The 18,584-nt window shown below is 44.3% G+C and overlaps 1 protein-coding gene across 1 annotated transcript in view; it reads right to left on the reverse strand.

The window, feature by feature from the left end:
- The window catches only part of uspl1 (ubiquitin specific peptidase like 1), a 45,720-nt gene extending 27,612 nt beyond the window's left edge, over positions 1-18,108 (reverse strand). The window contains exon 1 of the mRNA XM_083634850.1: positions 17,990-18,108. The gene's annotated coding sequence lies outside the window, so the exon portion shown is untranslated. The remainder of the gene's footprint in view (positions 1-17,989) is intronic.
- Between the last annotated feature and the right edge of the window lie 476 nt (positions 18,109-18,584).

The following is an 18,584-nucleotide window of genomic DNA, read 5'->3' on the forward strand; positions in this document are numbered from 1 at the left end:
CATGCAAGATATCCGCTTAATAAGTGTCCAATAAATGTTCATGTCATTCTGGCCAATACTTCTGTTATAGCATTTCAGTCTGGAATATGGAATATCTTTCAATAATCTATGATTTAGCTGCTAAATTGTCAAATACCGCCATCTGCTCGCTACCCAGGCACTTATGTATGTACTTAACCTAACTAACTTAACCTAACTAACTATCCGGTGTGCACAACATTGTCAGCCTAAACTCCGGCTGACACCCCAAAAACCTACAATCCGCTACAGAAAAATGTATATTGTTTGTTTATTAACTGGCCCGTCGCCTTCTATCATTTCACGAAAGTGACAAAGCAAGTTGAGTATCCCTGACCTATAGGGAGAAATTTAGTTTGTCATTGTAAACCCACAGCACAGTAATGATGACATGTTCTTCATAGATCTAGCCTTTTAATTTTGCTCTTAACTCATTGAGTGCCAATGACGTCTAAAGACGTCAATTCAAATAGTAACGTAGAGTGCCAATGACGTCTAAAGACGTCAATTGCGTTTTTTGACGGTGGGACGTGGATCAAAGCCTGATGCATCTCCTGTACAAATATGGTGCATGTTGAAGGTGTACAAGCTATTTTACGGACCCATTAGGTGGCGAGAGTGCTCTCCAGATTAGAGAAAGGTGAGGAAAAACAGCAGAAGAAGCCCCGTGATGAAACGGAAACCGATGCTGGAGCCAGAGCCGTATAGATTGCTCTGGCTGGAGCTAACGTTAGCTGCGAACAGCAGTCAATCCGCTCCCACAACTGAGCCCCTCTGTCTCTGCTGCATTGTTTCTCCACACGATTAGCCGCCAGAAAAGCAGCACCCGACGCCGAAGGGCCAAACCATTCTCAGCAGTCCGGTTTGGCTTTTCGGTGTCGCGCTGGGAGCCGGCGCACAAAAACGGAGCGCTCCGAAAATAGACGCTGGGTGCGTGTTAGGCTGTGTGTTAGTGTGGGGATGAGTTTCTCCCAGCTCCGCCGGCATGCAGGCTGTGTGTTGGTGTGGGGGTGAGTTTCTCCCAGCTCTGGCATGCAAGCAGTGTGTTGGTGTGGGAATCCCAGCTCCATGCAGAGATTCGTCGCCTGACGCAGGTAGCAGAGATTCGAGCAGAGCCACCAGAGACACGGAGGAGGAGTTTGCAGTTGAGGGGGGTGGGGCACGCAGGGCACCACACAACTACACCACGTCACTACATCAGAAAATATTAGCTTCAGAGTAGAGGTCGACTGCCGATTATTGGCATTTTTAATTAATCGGCATCGGCCTCTGCCTTGCTCACAAGGCCGATTTTTTATTATAGTTATTATTATTATAATTATTATTGTTATTGTTTTTGTTAGTATTATTTAGCGGGGGTTCCTATCTGGAAGAAACTAACATTGTAGTGTTAAACTCCACGGAGAAAGGCCGGTTTACAAGTGTTTACAGTGTGGCTGCTCACCCCTCCCCTTTCACCCCTCCCCCTTCCTTGGCTTTTAGGAGAGCTGGCGGTGTCTGTTCAAAGGAGTGTGGAGTCCTCCTCACTTACTCTGATACATGCTTGCTAGATCTTAAACTAAGAAAACTACGGTAAGATTCGCACTCCTAGCTTTCAAAGCTCAATATACTCTCACTCACTCTTATAAGTTTACTGTCTGTAACGTTAACATTGATTGGCGGCCCGCAATTTGCGGGGGGACGCATATCAAACTGAAACAACCAGACGCAAGCCAGATCAACTTGTCTCAAGCGACGAGTCATTCCAACGTTTACAGCAGGTTGCATTAATGTGGGTTAGAGATTCAACAAGGGGGAGTCCAAAAGCTAGCGTTAACGCTACTTGTCAACAGTGTTTTGCTGAAGGAACAGCTTCCTAGTAGTAGGCTAAATAGCTCCGTGTGTGTGTGCACGCTCGCGTGTGTGTTTACTGTTTAATGAGATAGCGTAGCATTCCTCCTACAGTCTACCCGAGCCTGTCAAACGTTCATACAAACGTAACATACGAAAACATGTCTTGGGACAGTTGTTATTTAATGCGTGAAAACGTTTTGAGCTCATGCAACCTGCTGTAAATAATGTTGGATTGACTCGTCGCAGACGGACGATTGGACTGGCTTGCGTCTACGTTATGTTGTCATTCTTATCAACCCGAGCGTTTCACAGTAGGCTGCATGCATCCCCCCTGGCTGCAATCATAGCGTTACAGACAGTAAACGTATGAGAGTATATAGGCTATTGAGCTTTGAAAGCTAGGAATGTGAGTCTTCTCATGCACCCATAAGCCTACTGTAACGGTTTCCTCACTCACCTCACCATCATCTTTTGCAAACACACTTCTCCCATCAAATGACAGCAAATCTAAACAGTTACATTATTATTATTATTATTGTTAATGTATAACAGTGCATGAATGAGTTTTCTGACATACTGCTCTCTCACTATAGCCTACCAGCCACTACTGAAATATATACCGCATAACCCAATGTATTTTTCTATTTAATAAAAAGAATAATCAGAAACATGTTACTGTACTGGCTAAGATAACATCTTATATTAGATGTAGGCCTACAGTATAATGTTATATTCGATTTTCAATGTGCATGAATGGATAATGGAAATCTAGGCTACTAGATTTCTTAAAAAAAATATATATATATATTGCAGGAGATTTTGGCATATTTTTTGGGGGCGCTACCCACACGTTTAGCTGTGTGTTTCTCATTCCATGAATGCACAATTCTTACAACTTGTACCCTGTTGTAAAGGTGACTAATCAGGCTTTCCAACGATATAAAATACAATACCAATTGGTATTATTAAAGGGGAGAAATAATCAAGCAAAATAACGTTTCCGAACTTTTTTTGAGGAGTTTATTTTAATCGGATTTTATCGAATGAAAAAAAAATAAATAATCGGCATTATATATCGGCCATCGGCCGCCCTGCTCTCTAAAGATCAGCATCGGCATCGGCCATTGAAAAAGCAATATCGGTCGACCTCTACTTCAGAGTCAGTGATGTGCTTGAAATGCTTCATTTCACAAAAGGCTCATTATCTCAGCTTCTAATTTGAAACGTCTGTTTTTGGTGAAAACAACCTATCTTCTCTGGCTGATAACTAAAGAACGGAAAATGATATCAATAAACTTTTTTTTGCTGATGATACAATAGAGTCTCATCGTTCTTTGTGCGTGTTCGGTGTTTACATAGTAATATCACACAATATTCTGTGGGCCTCGAGAAATAACTGAAAACGCTCTGAAAGGGCTGGCACTGGGAGCATCCGTTTTCCAAAAGTGGCTGGCACTCAATGAGTTAAGCTTTCTCAAAGTACACCAAATTCATGCTTTTTACTTTAAAATGTTTAAAAAAATCTCAAGGGGGGGCATGCCCCCGCACCCCCCTAGGGGGTCTGCGGTCCCACCACCACAAATACTCAAAATCCTGTGGGAAACACTGCATCCCTAGTATTTAGATCATACCAGGGTTTGATTTTCAATACTGTTCAATACCAGACGCTCCTCTTTCTATTACATTTAATTATGGAGAATGACATGCTGCATTGAGGTGACGTTGTAGTGCATAGCACATGTCAGTAGAGGGCAGTCTCTATTGGTGGAACAGGCAGAGGCTGCAGCACTGTGCTCAGGCACAGCTGAGCTGAAAGCTAAGAGAAAGATGGTGACTGAAGGTGCCGGGGCGGCTGGACTCTTAGCCTAATATATATATATATATATATATATATATATATATATATATATATATATATATATATATATATATATATATATATATATATATATAAGGTATATTTATTTTTATTTTCTATACGCCATTTGTAGGCTACTTTTTTTTTACCTTATTAAATAGGCGTGTTTCAAGCAACACTATATTGTTTAAAGACGAAATGAACCCAACAGAGCAAAAGTGGCGCATGGGTCGGAGTCACTTTTCAGACTGAAAACATAACTTGTCTGAGATGACAGGTTGAGAGGCGGGTCATAGTAGCATGTCAATGATTTTATTTGACAATTCTGGGGACTTGATTGGGCTTTGGCCAATGCTGGCATGTTACGCGCCAAAATCGAGTGGGATTCAGCGTGTTGTCGTTAGGGATGGGCGCGAGTACTCGGGTACTCAAGCACTCGTTCATAACGTCAGTATTCGAGTAACGTTTCTGCTGTTCGGGTACTCGCCCCACTCCCCACCCATTTAAAAATGGTCTAAGATCTACGCACGCATTGTCATGTGGATCTGGCAGCATGAACTGCACGGGCGTCAAGTCAGCCAGAATGTACAAGTACGTCATCCGCTTTGTTGCTTTCAAAATAAAACGCTTATTGTAACGTAACTTTATTTATTTTGAGTAATGCGTTACAGCTACAGTTTCATGCCATATAACATCACAACGAGTATTTTGATACAAGGTTTGCTGCTTCATTCGTTGAAACTTTTTCTCCTCCAACGTGCATCAATAAGCTATTTACTTTTGTTTAAGTAACATTATTTTGAAAGTTTTAACCGGAAGTTTTCCAGCTCACCCCGAAAATGGTGGCTGGAGATATGCTCCCGCACGCTTCTTCACAGCGCACGCCCGATAAAACTCATTCAAAACATTGCACTAGTTTACTGACTACACTGTCGTTTCCCATAACGTTAGTCACAAGAAATGTGGAGAAAGAATCACTTTTTGGGAGACAATCGCTTCATGGTGATCACTATTCAGCTGCAGCTGTAACGTTAATCACACTGGTCAGTTTTCACTTTTTGGCAGAACACCGGACCTTGTAATCCGTGGATTTACGTTAACAGTGATCATAAAGTAAAATGGATGATACTGGACAATAACCTGACATTGCTGGACAAGACATGGAAATGCCTTCGCTTGTTTCACAACGTGTCTGCTCCAAAGCGCTAATGCCATCCATCCAACCATCGGAGATAGGCTACTGTCTGAGGTAGGCTTTAGATGTTAGCTTAGCGTGACGCGTCACCCAATATCAGTCAGTTCCTCTCCTGACAAAAAATGCTCCAGGTAGCGCTTTTTCCATGCAAAAATGCAAACGTAATGTGTGAACAGCCCCCCACACAGCAGATTACCCCTGCTCAGTCATTACCATAGTAATGACACAGACCCCCCCCCCCTGCGCGAGTGCTCGAGCACTCGTCCTTAATAGAAGGAGAGTACTCGACTATTTAAATTGCTTAAAATGCCCATCCCTAGTTGTCGTGCTCTCCTCAAGAAGAGCCTGGTGACGCAAGGTTAGTGGAGCTACGCGAGTTAGAGCTGCAGGCAGCCAGCTGCCTTTGTGTAGTGTGGAGCGGAGAGTGCAGCCTGTCGGCCTGGAATCTCAGAGGGGCCAGGGTCTGAATTCGGCCTTAAAGTCGAAGTGAACCGGAGGCGAATGCAATAGCACGAGCGTCGGAGACTGAAAACAAATTGAGAGGCGGACCACATACGTGTCGATGATTTGATTTGACAATTCTGTCGACTGGCTTTGGCATTGGTCAATCATGGCGTGTTCCACCCCCAAATCGAGTGGGATTCAGCGTATTGTCGTGCTACGCGAGTGGGATCCGCGGAGTACCAGGCAGCCACTTGCTTCGTGCGGAGTGAGCGGACAATCCGATGCATGGGTGCTGCCCGCCCGCCTGAAATCTCCGATGGGAGACCCCTGACTACCACGCTCTCAAGCGTGCGCCTTTTACGCTATTTCTGTAAATACGATATTCCTGGAATTAACGAGCCAGCTACTGCCCCAATATCCAGATGTCTTCTACATATTAAGCTATTTCTGGTCCAAATTTGGCCACAATAGCCACAGTAATAGGCCTATAATGTGCACACATAATATAATGACCAATTACTTTGTAAAAGTCCATATCATTTTGAACAAGTGTTTTTATTTGGTTCTCAGGCTTACTAGGATCTATATTATGTCTGGTATTGCATGTGGATCCAATGGGATAGGAAATGTTGCCAAACCGCTGGTCGCCATTTTGAAAAATGCCTGCCACGGCCACCAGGGGGCAAATTTGTGATGGCCCAATATCCAGTTTTGTTCAGAGTATATCTATAAACAAGGTACAGGGCAGGCATGCTATGTACAGTCAGTGTAGCCTACATAATAGGCTTTTTTCTCTTTTCCTTGTTACATTTCCAAGTATGTCTTCTCTATGCTCTTGTTGATCACATGCTTCTATTATATGATTTTCTATATTTTGACGTCACCACTGCGTCAGACACTTCTTCCGTGTGCCACGTCACCTTACCTGTGCCACGTATGCTCTTTTATACAGGTGTGGCAGCCCCACACCCAGCTAATAGCCTGACGAAGACCAGCGAGGTTGAAACGTGTTGCGTTTTGTTGCCGTGATTTTGTTTGAAGATGTACATTGTTAGTAAACTTGTGCAGTACACTTGTACATTACTTCTAAATTAAAACGTGATCCTAATATCCAATAAGCTCCTTTTTTCTATTTTGTATTTAAAGCAGCTACGAGCAACTTTTTCGATTGTTATTGAACAGTATAATTACAATATTGATGCATCACATCTTACCTATAATAGTAGCTGAGACCAAAGCCGTGTGAATCGGAGATTGCTCCCTTAGATGATTATTAAGTCTGTGGCTGTCTAAACTCGCGTCAACAGGGAGCTCTCTCTCTCTCTCTCCTTACCGCCGGACCGGATAAACGCGGAAGTGAAACCCGGAAGTGAAACGCAGCTGCCTGCCTACCCCGTTCGCGCTGCCTAGCAACATAGCATAAACAATGTGAACGCAATGCATACTCTCGCGAACATCTCTCGTTATATTCCAACAGGTTTTTTGGAAGTTATTTTGTGGTTATGGCCGAAGTGGCTGCTGCAAACCGTTTAATTTCACTTCCTGATCTTCCCTGGCCACAGACAGACTAACACTGGCCGATTCACTCGGGGTTCAAGCGAGACTACTCTGCGTTGGTCTCGTCTACAGGTAAGATGTGATGCATTGATATTCAATTTAGACCGTTTAATAACAATCGAAAAAGTTGCTCGTAGCTGCTTTAACACGTTCACTGCCATTGACGAGATATCTCGGCTTACAAAATCCAACGGTTGACTGCCAATGACGAGATATCTCGGCTTAAATTTTATTTATTTATTTTTTTACGGTGGGACGTGGATCAACGCCCCCCACGTCTCCTATAAAAATATTGGAGCCACCGAACGTGTACAACCCATTCCACCGACCCACTAAGTGGCGACAGTGCTCTCCATTCTAGAAAAAGCCGAGCCAAAACTGCAGGGGAACGCGCGATGAAACCATTCTCATACAGTAAAATGGATTGGCGAAAACGCTTTCGCTTTCGCGCTGATTGCTGGCGGTGGGGGGTTGCAAATTTGCATAATAGATTATGGGTGCAACACACTTTGAAACACGCAGCATAAATAAGACCAGAATCGCAAAAGAAACCCCGTTTCTTGGGGTTTCTCAACCGAATCCCCAAGAAACGAGCGAGCCCATCCAGACTTGCCCAGCGGCCGCCAGCAGACAGGAGCAGCAGCAGCAGCAACTCGCTTGTGACACGCCCGCTGCAGCCAAGAAGAACACACACGGAGGGAGGAGTTTGAAGTAGAGGGGTGTTTCCTGCTGTTATGGAGGAAATTACTGTTCAAAACTATTGTTTAGATGTCTGACGTCTTACTGATGCCAAAAATGAATGGTTAAAGTGACTGTTCTATCGAATTTCACAAAAAGCTATTTATCTCAGCTTAAATTTTCAGACGCTGAAACCATGCTGTATTCAACTGCTAATGCCTACATAACTACTAACTCTACAAACTAACTCTTTTAGACAGAGAAAGCACACATTCTATTAGTTCTTTTGAGATATTTTGTGTTCACAAAATCTTAGCAGAAAAGAATCCTCGGGTCTTGAAAGATGAGCCAGAATCCTCAAAAAAACCCTCTGGCAGAAGCTACCTACAGTAAAAAAAAAATGGCTGGCAGTGAATGTGTTAATAACAGACAAAGGTAAATCTAAGACAAAAAATGACAAATTTATTAATGCTGAACTTTAAATTCAACTTCTGAAGTAGGGATGTTCATCAATTATCGAAAATCGATAATTGATCGTTAAGGATTGGAATCGATCCTGTGGCATTTGGATCGATTTTTTAATTATTAAAAAAAAAAAAAATTTGGGACTAGGTTTGGGTGGAATTCGTTCCTCCTCGCCCCACTCCATTGCACAGCCGACTAACGTGAGGTGGAGCTTCATATAGTCTCTAGTTTTCTGGCTGGGCACGGGCCTTTGTGCCAACAAAACTGTTTTAAACATGGGAAATTCACACCGGCATGCGCCGGGGACAGCAGTGTTGGAGAGGAGACACATTGAAATAAAGAGTTCATTGAGGAGAACACGTTGTCTACGTTGCTACGTTAAGCTACTCAGTGGCCCCACGTGTTGTTTTGTTGTTATGTGTCCTAAGGCAACATTTCACCGTCCGGTGATAATGTGTTTGTGAAACGTGTGTGTGTGTGTGTGTGTTGTGGCTCTCGTTATCTGACTTGTGCAGCCCGCAGCACGCTGATCGCATTCCTGTGCTTTTTCAGAGGTGTTGAAATAAGTTTGTGTGACGCTGTCTTTAGTAGCCACTAGCCACAGCCTTCAGACATACTTTACAGCAGCGACAAGGGATGAGGAAGCTCACTTGTGCTTGCCATGATTATGCATGCCTGTCTGTGTCTGGCTGCGCTGGGCGTTCTCATACACTAACGTTAAACGTTAAATGAAACGAAAGGGGGGGGGGGGTCCGCGGACCATTGACGTTCCGAACCGCGTTCCGGACCGTGGGGGCTGATCCGTACGGGTCACGGATTATCCGTGATCCGTGCCAGCCCTAGATTTGACCTTTCCTTTTTAACTCATTGAGTGCCAATTAGGGATGGGCATTGTAAGGGATTTAAATACTCGAGTACTCTCCTTCTGTTATGAAAGAGTACTCGAGTACTCCCCCCCCCCCCCCCCCCCCCCGGGGGAACGACACACACACATGAAAGATCCTATGTTTGGCTATGTTAAGCAGTTACCATTAGCATTCGCCAAATGCCTGTGATGAGAGCAGGGGTGATCTGCTTTGTATGGGGCTGTTCACAGCAACTTCACACACATTACCAATTTTGCATGGAAAAAGCGCTGCCTGGTGCACTTTTTAGTTTTTACAGATTGACTGTGATAAGGTGATCCGGTGTTAGCCGTTAGCCTACCTCAGTAAAAGTAATTCCCAATACATGTCGGTAATCATTCCATACTGCTTCTTGATCACTGTTAAGTAAATCCACTTATTAAAAACTCTGGTGTTCTGCCAAAAAGTGATAACTGCAAACATGATAACTGCAAACAGTAATAATGTTCGCTAACGTTAACCGCAAAAACCAACAACAACATCCAAGTGATGGTCCCCGCCCGTGGTGAAACACGGAACGTTTGGCTATGGTAAACAAAGTTACTGTCAGGGGTCCGTTAGTCAAAGTGGTCCGTCCGAGTAAAAAACATCTAACGTTACCATCTTTGCTTGCACATCTATATATAAATTGGCCATGAACGGAAAACAACTGCAATCAAATCTTGTTTATTTTACATCTGCTGAATATAGATTGCGTTAATATACATGGACGTCTGTGTTGCTGGCGATTCACCAGACGCTGTTAACGTTAGATCGGCCATTTTTATAGGGGAGGGGGGTGGGGCGAGTACCCGGACAGCGGAAACGGTACTCGAGTACTCTCGTTACAAACGAGTACTCGAGTACCCGAGTACTCTCCCCCATCCCTAGTGCCAATGACGTCAATTCAAATAGTAACGTAGAGTGCCAATGACGTCTAAAGACGTCAATTGCGTTTTTTGACGGTGGGACGTGGATCAAAGCCTGATGCATCTCCTGTACAAATATGGTGGATGTTGAAGGTGTACAAGCTATTTTACGGACCCATTAGGTGGCGACAGTGCTCTCCAGATTAGAGAAAGGTGAGGAAAAACAGCAGAAGAAGCCCCGTGATGAAACGGAAACCGATGCTGGAGCCAGAGCCGTATAGATTGCTCTGGCTGGAGCTAACGTTAGCTGCGAACAGCATTCAATCCGCTCCCACAACTGAGCCCCTCTGTCTCTGCTGCATAGTTTCTCCACACGATTAGCCGCCAGAAAAGCAGCACCCGACGCCGAAGGGCCAAACCATTCTCAGCAGTCCGGTTTGGCTTTTCGGTGTCGCGCTGGGAGCCGGCGCACAAAAACGGAGCGCTCCGAAAATAGACGCTGGGTGCGTGTTAGGCTGTGTGTTAGTGTGGGGATGAGTTTCTCCCAGCTCCGCCGGCATGCAGGCTGTGTGTTGGTGTGGGGGTGAGTTTCTCCCAGCTCTGGCATGCAAGCTGTGTGTTGGTGTGGGGATCCCAGCTCCATGCAGAGATTCGTCGCCTGACGCAGGTAGCAGAGATTCGAGCAGAGCCACCAGAGACACGGAGGAGGAGTTTGCAGTTGAGGGGGGTGGGGCACGCAGGGCACCACACAACTACACCACGTCACTACATCAGAAAATATTAGCTTCAGAGTCAGTGATGTGCTTGAAATGCTTCATTTCACAAAAGGCTCATTATCTCAGCTTCTAATTTGAAACGTCTGTTTTTGGTGAAAACAACCTATCTCCTCATGATATCAATAAACTTTTTTTGCTGATGATACAATAGAGTCTCATCGTTCTTTGTGCGTGTTCGGTGTTTACATAGTAATATCACACAATATTCTGTGGGCCTCGAGAAATCACTGAAAACGCTCTGAAAGGGCTGGCACTGGGAGCATCCGTTTTCCAAAAGTGGCTGGCACTCAATGAGTTAATTCTGTGCCTGTTTATAATTGTTTTGCCTTATTATACATTTGGTCTTTGGTGTGCTTATTCTGGTGTACAAGCACTTTGTGTAACCTTGTTAACACATTCACTGCCAACAGTTTTTTTTTTACTGTAGGTAGCTTCTGCCAAGGTTTTTTTTGAGGATTCTGGCTCATCTTTCAAGAGCCGAGGTTTCTTTTCTGCTAGGATTTTGTGAACACAAAATATCTCAAAAGAACTAATAGAATGTGTGCTTTCTCTGTCTAAAAGAGTTAGTTTGTATAGTTAGTAGTTATGTAGGCATTAGCAGTTGAATACAGCATGGTTTCAGAGATTTTCAGAGAGTTTTGAGATAAATGGATTTTTAGAACCACCTCACGTGCCTGTGATTATGGGTGCCCTTGGGCAAGTGTGTATACTGTATTGTGTTTGTGTGTGTGTGTGTGTGTGTGTGTGTGTGTGCGTGCGTGCGTGCGTGATTCGATAGAACAGGCAGAACAGTCACTTTAACCATTTATTTTTGGCATCAGTGAGACATCAGACATCTAAACAATATAGTTCTTTGAACAGTAATTTCCTCCATAACAGCACCCGCACCCCCCTCTCCTTCAAACTCCTCCCTCCGTAGGTGTGTCTCTGGTGGCTTTGCAGTGTTGTCACAGGCGAGTTTCTGCTGCCTGTCTGTCTGTGCTGCTGCTGCTGGCACGGCCGCTCGTCGGGCGAGTCTGGATTAGACTGTAAAATCGGGCTCGTTCGTTTCTGGGTTTTCGGTTAGAGATGCTGCGATCAAGATTTTTCAATTCCGATCCGATTTCGATATTTTAGCTCAAAACCGATCCGATTCAGATCAAATTTCGATACCCGATTCGATACCGATTTCGATCCGATACCGATACAGCACATATTTAAGTCTCTCTATGCTGTCTGATAGCTAGCAGGCAACAAACATTTTTAGGGTTAGGTATGTATGTGTGTGCTTTGGTAATATAGTATGTAAACAATTTAGTTAATCTAATTCATTTGATGTAAAACTAAAACATAACAATCAAATTAGGGCTGGGCGATATGGCCTCTAAAGAATATTGCAATGTTTTTCGGCTATATCGCGATACACGATATATATCTCGATATTTTTGAAATCTCTCATAAATGCTCAATTTAACCCTTCAGGGTTCATACACATTTTGACCAATGGATTTCCATGACTTTATCATAAGTTCTTAACCTGTATTTTATGCACACCTGGGGTAAAAAAGAAGAAGAAAGAAAGGGCAAATGTTGTGAGCAAAGATGGATTTAATATTCCATAGCTCTGACCTAAGCAAATCTGACATCACTATTGTGATATAATATTTTTTTTAGTAAAGTGTATCACTCAATAGTCATTACAAAAAATAATGGCTTTTATAGAACCGAAAGCCTAGCTGCTTAGTCTGCAGATGAAACATAAAAAAATACATTTAGACTCTTATTGGCATGACGGCAACATATAAGCGGTCTGAATTTTGCATGGGGCCAGTTCTATAGTGAGGCATGGAAAGCCTCACTATACGCCATCTGTGTCGTTTCACTTTTGACTGAAAAATGATGCCTGTAGTCTAGATTAAAGAAAATACATGTATGTGATGTTGAAAATTATGTAGGCTATGTGCGCATTCGTTTTCCTTATAGATCATGAGTGCTCCGCAGCTAGCTACGTTAGCTTGCATGTAACGTTAACGTTAGTTGATTTTGGAGACACAAACCCTGGACGTTACATTTTGAGTAGGCTAATGCATGAGGTTCTCTATGGTTTACGCCAGCTCTGGGAGTATGAAATGCTTTAAATGCGGGGGTTTTGGTCACAACAAGCTTGTGGAGCGCTTCCCTGCAACTAGATAGCCTAACCAGCTAGCTAACGTTAGCCCCGTTAGCCATCATCACAACAACTAACGTTAACGCCAAAACAAATCCGCTGCCTCATCCCCACGTTTGGTTTAGCGTAACGCCAGCTTAGACTTTCCCCTAATCTCAGAAACCTTGCGGGACATGTCTTGCAAATTGCAATAGTGGTTGTTTCTGTCAGCCACACTGGGGGCAGCCATGTTTTGCCAGTCTATGGTGCGGACGCGTGATTTCGAATCGCACATAGGTTAAGGACGGGTGTGTCTGACGTTTTGGCCCTGGCCATCCTAGGCTCAACGCGGCCTCTGTGTGCCTCTGTGTGCTGCTGCTGCTGCTGCTGCTGCATGCTGGATAGAAATCCTGGAGCGGAGTCATGGAATGGAGTGCTTATATCGGAGCCTTGGATCGGTCATTTTCGCTGGAATCCGATCCGATCCGATCCATGTTTTTTGGCTGATATCGCGCCGATATCCGATCACATGATCGGATCGCAGCATCTCTATTTTCGGTTGTGAGCTTTGATGAAGCTGTGTGCGATTCTGGGCTTTCTGCTGGTGTTTCAAAGTGTGTTGCACCCATAATCTATTATGCAAATTTGCAATCCCCCACCGCCAGCTCCCAGCGCGAAAGCGAAAGCGAAAAGTCAACCGTTGGATTTTCTTTGACGAGATATCTCGTCGACGGCAGTGAACGTGTTAAGAAAGGTGCAGGGCTCGACATTAACGGCTGCCCGGTTGCCCTGGGCAACCAAAAAAAACATGGGGCAACCATTTCTCGGTCTTTGGTTGCCCCAGGGGCAACCACGATTTAACATGCAACAAAATATGTACAGCAGCAAACAGCAAAATATACACCAAATAAATGTTTTAATACTTGTTGTGAGTGACATATATGTGACATTTTATTGCTGTTACAATCGAAACGATGTTACTAATTACCAGTCGGAACCTACGTGATGCATGCTGCACGTGCGGTATGTTTAACGAGTACTGACTGGGACAGGTGGGGCTGCTCGCACACAATCACAGCGGCTGCAAGACGCAAGAAGAACCTCGTCCGCCCGCAGCCCCGCACAGAAACAAAGGACGAGGAAATTGTCATTGAGGTGAAATACCCGTGCGTCTTTGAACGGGACGGAAAACGAATGCTATACTGCAAAGCATGTAGCCTACAACAAGCGCTTAGGTCTCATATGCTTCCCGCATCGGCGAGTGTCCACACGGAAAAGTTAGTTAAATCAGCAGACGCGCCCCTCCACAAGGCTGCTGTGCAGACGGTTTTCGCCTGGCTGTGCACACCCCGAATTGTGTAACTACGTGGACGCGGCTGGGCGGACAAAGTGGAGTTTTCAAGACTCCAGCTCACTTCCGCGAGCAGAAACCCACACACAGTGTATAAACGCTCCACACGTTTCCTCGTCAAGATTCAGTGTCTCTCATTTCCGTGCGACAGCCCAAACTTCAAGCATAATTCCAGCATAACGCTATACTGCAAAGCATGTAGCCTACAACAAGCCTACAACATACACCTCGACCAGGACATCCTTCAAAAACGTTTTACCACCGCGTATATGTGCTGAGAAATGATTTGCATCCCTGGCCTGTCAGCCTCTCATACGGGGTGAGAGAGAGAGGGATTGCAGGGCCGCTTCTGGGCCTTTTGGGGCCCTATGCAACATCAGAGTGGGGGGCCCAAACCACTGTCATCAAAGTATCCCTGAATGAACATGAGGAGGGCAGGCCCGGCGTTAGGGGCGGGCCTGACCGGGCCGGGCCTGACCGGGCCGGGCCTGACCGGGCCGGGCCTGACCGGGCCGGGCCTGACCGGGCCGGGCCCCCCCATTTAACAAACTGGCCCCCCCATTCAATTTTTTTTTTTTTTTTTTTTTTTTTGTTGCTAAAAACGTTTTTCTGTTTTAAAGTTTAACATGGAATCTGGCTGTCATTAGGCATTGATTAACTCAATGCTATTGCTAACTGTTACTTTGAACATCCATTTGCAATGATTCTGGCTGGATATTAACTATTGTAAATTTGTCACAATGAATGCAATTTGTGCACAATGTGTAAATACACTTAATATTAATTGTTTAGGCCTAATTATTTGTAAAGTCACAACACATTAGAGATGTGTGTAGTTCTTCACAGATTTAGCCTCTTCATTTTGCTCTCAAATGCACCAGGTTGACGAATTTTACTTTAAAATGTACAAAATCTTCTTCCGGGGGAGAATCCCCCCGGACCCCCCTTGGGTAGCTTGGCCCCCCCAAGCTAGGGGCAGGCCCCCTCTGTAACTTGGGTCTGGAGCCGGGCCTGGAGGAGGGTAGGCTACTTAATTATCAATAACACTTTTAATTAATAAATTAAGCACAATATGAACAATAACTGTTGAAAAATATATGAAAATGAAAGTTCACAAATATTAGTTAAATCCTTTCAGTGCAAATGCATTATAAAAACAAAAAATAAGATTTGTTTAGAAAACGAAATGACACAAATTTATTATTATTATTATTATCATTATTACTACTACTACACCCGGTGCGCACACTGAATAGGCCTATTATACTATACTATAGATTATTATACTTACTTTTCTGTCACATCGTCATTATTAAGCCGGCTTATGACTGCATAGTATCTTAATTACTCAAAATATAAAGCGACTAAAATTGGGCAACCATATTTTTATTCGGGCAACCAAAAGCTCTTGCCAGGTTGCCCCTCCGGCAACCACTTTTAAAAGTTAACGTCGAGCCCTGAGGTGCTATAGTTTATTTTATATGATCAGAATGCTGATGTGGTGGACATACATATCCCACAGTGTAACATCGTAAGGCAGGCTGATGGCAGTGGGCAGACACTGACAGTGTTCTGAATAAACACCTGCATCAGGTTAGACAAAAGTGCCCTGAAAATCACTGACCAAAGACTACTAAACGTTAGACACACTGGGTGTGTTATGAGAGTGGACTTGGACTTGAAGAGCAAAGAGCAGACATGCAAACACTGCCAGAAACATTGTATGTTGGCTCATTGTATCTGGACACACAGATCCGACTTGAACACTTGCCCAAACCAGATTTGTGGCAGTGCGGACACACTCCCAAATCAGATTTGGGAAACCAATCAAGATAATGACTTTAGCAGCAAATCGGATTTGCCTGTAATGTGAACATGGCCTAAGAACTAGTGCTATATAATCAAACTGATCATTATCCTTGCTCAATTTGACATTCACAACAAATGTAAATTCACACACAATAACATCCCTATTTGTTGTCTTTGTAAAGGAAACTGGACTGTATTAACTCATTGAGTGCCAAGGACGGACATGTTCGTCATTTCAAATAGTAACGTAGAGTGCCAAGGACGGACATGTTCGTCAATTGCGTTTTTTGACGGTGGGGCGTCGATCAAAGCCTTCTGCCTCTGATGTACAAATATTATAGCTATTGGATGTGTCTAACCTATTTTACAGAACCCTTAGGTGGCGACAGTGCTCTCCACATAACAGAAAGGCAAGGAAAAAACAAAGAAGAAGTCGTTATGGAAACGGAAATCCCATCGCATCCGTATGCATCGATATGCTGAAGCACGTTACTGCAGCTGTGCCTGCAGCAGCCAATCTGCTCCCACAATTGAGCCGCTCCGTGTCGGTTGCGACAGCACATCTGCACATCCACACCGTGGAGTTGTTATTATTCTCAACTGGAAGCATCGTTGCCGGTGACAAACACACGCGGAACGCTGTAAAAAAGCCTGGCTGTTCCGCACCCTTCACTGTGCGCACAGCAAACTCAGCAGAGAGCCACCACAGACAGGAGGAGGAGTGTGCAGTTGAGGCGAGGCGGGGCGGGGCGGGGGGGGGGGGGGGGGGGGGGGGCACGCAGAGCAGCACGCAACACCCAGACAGACCCAGGCAGCAGGACAGGATTGACAAACGCAAGCCAGAATATCCGATACCCACCAGCAGCAAATCAAAACCAGCAAGAAGCTGCAACCAGCAGCGCACGCAGGGGCCAGCGCTGCTGGTTGTAGCTAAAAATATTATTCTGCCAAACAAAATTCCCTGGCCTAAACTGTTTTATTGAAGGAAATTATTTTTGAGGTGTGACTACATTAGAAAAGATTAGCTTCAGAGTCAGTGATGTGCTTGAAATGATTAATTTCACAAAAGGCCAATTATCTCAGCTTCTAGAAAAAAATTGCTTTTTTTGGATGAATCAAGCTATCTTCTCCGGCTCATAACTAAAGAACGGAAAATGGGATCAATAAACTTTTTTTTGCAGATGATAGAATAGAGTCTCATCGTTCTTTGTGCGTGTTCAGTGTTTACATAGTAATATCACACAATATTCTGTGGGCCTCGAGAAATCACTGAAAACGCTCTGAAACTCTGGCACTGGGAGCGTCCGTTCTCCAAAAGTGGCTGGCACTCAATGAGTTAAAATCTACTGAATTTTCTGCAAATAGAAAAGCTTTGTTGAAGTCTTTAGCTAGCTAGCATAGTGCCAATACCCCCTGGTGTATGTATTTGAATTGTTTATGTTGTTTCTGAATATTGCAGATAATTGTGTATACATACTTTGTTTGCAATGCATTTTTGTGTGGCGTCATGTATTGATTATTGGAGAATTAAAACAAATACTAATCTGGGCTGCTGAGACATCTCCTTGGCCATGCAACGTGTTGCCCATCAATTATACAACTACACTACTAGACCCACACCCTGAATTACGGGTTCCATGTCGCTGTTCCGACCTCTCGCTGTTCCGACCTCCCCTCTCCCAGCCCCCATGCCTAAACCTAACCTCCCCCAGACCCTAACCCAAAACCTAACCTCTCCCACCCCCACGCTAAACCTAACCTCCCCCAGACCCTAACCCAAAACCTAACCTCTCCCACCCCCCACGCCTAAACCTAAGGTCGGCATTGCGAGTGGTCGGCATAGCGGGTGGACACCGAATTACGTAGCAAGATGGCGTTTTAAGATCAAGCTAAATTGTAGCTGGCCTATGCATTAATCACATCTATGACAACCGTTCATCTCTAAAGCTAGCGTGCTCATTTTAACGAAGGTTACACGCCTACAGACAGTAGCAACACTTTACACTGGCTTATGTTAGTGGCTAAATTAGCGTGCTACTGACGTTAGCTGACGTGACAAAGATAGGTGTCACAGAATTTCAGGCGCGGGTTCATCTCTCCGTCTTGCTGCATGCAAGTGATACATACCGAAATGAAATTCATGTTGTGTCGCCCGTTAGGAGTTCTTCTATCGGCCAAATGCATCCAAATACAGATCTAGCTATTTATGAATTTCCACTCGCCGCTACTGTAGCTTTCTCGCCATGTGCATCACTCTTCTAGTTCGTGTGACAAACGTTCTTTTTCCGCTCGCCGGCGGTTGTGCAGCGGCTTTTTCCTTCCCCCTTTTGTCGGAAACGAAGTGTTCCGCAGTGGTTCCGCAGGCTACTGTCTCTGCACATAGTGGTGGTAACTCAAGTAGCCTAAACTGCAGCAGGATTTCTGTAAATGATTGTTCATCCAGAGGAAATGATACATTATGAACGTGGACGTGGCCGCATTTAATAGGTAACTGGTGATTTGTATATTGTTTGTTAGCTTGTTAGCTTGCTGTTTGTTATATTGTTTGTTAGCTTGTTTTTAGTCTGGATTGGGCTTCTAAATGTGTTTTACCTCGGATTTTGGCACAAGGGATAGTAACATCTTGTCCTGTGTGTTAATGAATCAGATCAAACATTAAATCAACATTAAACCCTCAGGCCCCCTATGGTCCTGGCGTTTTAATTATTCTGTTTGTCCTCAT

The sequence above is a fragment of the Poromitra crassiceps genome (genome assembly GCF_964638095.1).
Source record: "Poromitra crassiceps genome assembly, chromosome: 1".
Lineage (NCBI taxonomy): Eukaryota > Metazoa > Chordata > Actinopteri > Beryciformes > Melamphaidae > Poromitra > Poromitra crassiceps.